This window comes from Montipora foliosa, chromosome 8 (genome assembly GCF_036669935.1).
Source record: "Montipora foliosa isolate CH-2021 chromosome 8, ASM3666993v2, whole genome shotgun sequence".
Classification (NCBI taxonomy): domain Eukaryota; kingdom Metazoa; phylum Cnidaria; class Anthozoa; order Scleractinia; family Acroporidae; genus Montipora; species Montipora foliosa.
Window position 1 is genome coordinate 17,778,669 of NC_090876.1, and position 2,500 is coordinate 17,781,168.

At 36.3% G+C, this 2,500-nt stretch overlaps 1 protein-coding gene and 1 non-coding gene across 2 annotated transcripts in view; one reads left to right on the forward strand and one right to left on the reverse strand.

Moving 5' to 3' along the window:
• LOC137968036 (cation-dependent mannose-6-phosphate receptor-like) overlaps window positions 1-2,500 on the forward strand; it is a 30,761-nt gene that overhangs the window by 705 nt on the left and 27,556 nt on the right. The window lies entirely within an intron of this gene.
• On the reverse strand, window positions 83-156 carry Trnat-ggu (transfer RNA threonine (anticodon GGU)). The gene has a single exon. It is a non-coding gene; the product is annotated as a tRNA-Thr (tRNA).

A 2,500-nucleotide genomic window follows, 5' to 3' on the forward strand; every position in this document is an offset into this window, starting at 1 on the left:
TAGAGGAAGGAGTGAAGCGATCCTTGCACTTAACAGGTCAATTTGAGCAATTGTCTCTTATGGGTTTCCTGAAAAATTCAGGTGGCTCCAACAGGGTTCGAACCCATGACCTCTGCAATACCAGTGCAATGCTCTAACCAACTGAACTATGAAGCCACACAGTAGGGAGCAGTCGGTTAAGTTAAAGTGCGATCGTAGAATAAAATAATGTTTACACATAAAACTGTTGTTAACAGTATTGATTACAATCAAAACCAGTAAACAGATGCTTTACAAGTTTCTGCGATTGTATTCAAAAATATTTAATACTTTTTCTTAACAATACTGGGAGAATTATCAAATCATGTAATTAGCCTGCTAAGATGTGTTATCGAGTCATACGATTACCGTATATTGCATCGCGTGCAACGAAAACTCAAAAACTTGTTTCTGGTCACGCACAATAATTTAAAACATATATCCCTGTTATATTTCTGCCGTGTAGTCTTCCGTGGTTTAGTGGTCATCATGATTGCCTTCGAATGAAGAGATACCGAATTTAAATCCTTTTTGGGCTGCCTTCTCTGAAGAGTGTGTCTATGAGGCAAAGAAATCTTAAGCCGCGATTACACAAGCAATTTTTTGCTTGCGCCGGTGAAAAAAGTGGAAAAATACCAGGACTTGAAGAGAGAGATCGGAAGATTGCGGAAACTCAAAATGGTAGAAGTCATACCTGTAGTGATAGGAGCCCTTGGAAGTGTCACCAAAGGATTTGATAGGTGGATTTAAAAGTTAGGGATACCATTCAATGTTGGAGTAATGCAAAAAACTGCCTTGTTGGGAACTGCAAGGATATTGTCAAATTTAGGAAAGTGTTCGAAATGTAAAGAAGAGATAATTCTGTTAGCCTTTGGTCATTTGTTATGACTCCCCTAACAGAAGAAAAGATGGCAATGACAACAGCCAAAACATAATGTTAAAAAAAATAAATCAAATAAAAATAATAATGATAATGATAATGATAATGATAATAATAATAATAATAATAACAATGATGGCTGTATTCAGCATTTCCAAGGTAGCTCATCGTCTGCTAAAATATATCTCCTAAAATACAAATAAAGTTCAAAATGTAAAAAAAGGGTAAAATAAGTATATCTATTTAACAATGTTTATTAAGAACGTTAAGCTGAGAGGTTATCTTTTCCATTAAAAGCTTAAACGTTATCTTAGAAAACTGATTAAAATCAATACAGTTCCTTGAACATCCAGGTAAAATATTTAAGCTCTTAGCAGCTTGGTCTTGATAAATGTGTGATACTAGTGGGATTTCAAGCTGCATAGCTGCACTGGACCTCAGAGTTTGATTGTGGTTAAATTGCTTCAGTTGGAAGTAACTTGGCCATTCATCATTCTAGTCACCACAGCCTTGGATCAACCCAAGGCTCTGGGAAACTCTATGTAGGAGAACATGCGCATTAGGACTCTTATAGCCAAACATTTGAACTCATCGTGCTAAAGTGAATGCACCAGTTAGAGACGCTTTTGATTGTTCTTCACAAAAACCAATAAGAAGACATCTTGTTTCAGGGTTCCCAAGAGTTCTTCCCTCCCTCAGTCAAGAGAAGAGCTCTGGGGTCGAGATTGGGCCATTCATGAGAAAAAATCGCCTTGTGAACTAACTTTAACAGCTGCCATTCGATATGTTCTTTAACGGGTAACCAAATAGCTTATACATATGTATTATATAGCTTACGGTATATAGATTTATATTATATTATATATTAATAATTTAATTTAGCTTTATATTTAGCTTTATAACATAGTTTTTGAGTGGATTTAGAGGTTGTTAATTTAAACAAATCAAGTATCTAGAGTTGGAATTGGAACAAAATCATAAGGTTCAATTTGTAGTAGCCCTGCTTTGTGCAAAATAAATCCACCATATTACCAGTATTATTTCTTTCAAGGGCAGACACATTAAATTTGATAGACCTGTCAAGACATATCATTCATGTAACCAAAGTGCTATGTAGCTTCTTTCTACAGGCATGGAAGGTTTTGGGTTTCACAAAAAGGGAAATCCAAGTAATCTGAAACAGTTGATGTCCCTAGCACTCGGACAACAAATTTGCTGTCAGAAGTCAGAATGACTTTGGCATTAGCAACAAAATTTGTTGAGATCTTCCACATCCCTTTGGCTACGCAAAGGATCATGGAAAGATTGTGCTGATGCCTCTATTAAGCGTAGCAAAGGAAAACCTTTTTTTAAAATGGTAGTGAAGCCTAGTTGGATGGGGCCGATGGAAACTACACAGATGACCATAAAGGAGGATTACATGTATTCGATCTCAATCAGACTTGTTTGAGTTTATCCAACTCAGAGGTTTTTTATTTTTTTCTCGATCATCAAAATTAGACTGTTCACAGTCCCCTATTTTCCCGATTGATGGTGGGGATCGAGCACAAACTGCCGCCATGTTTGTTTTTAAAACGAACGCGAACTGGGGAGAGCTATATA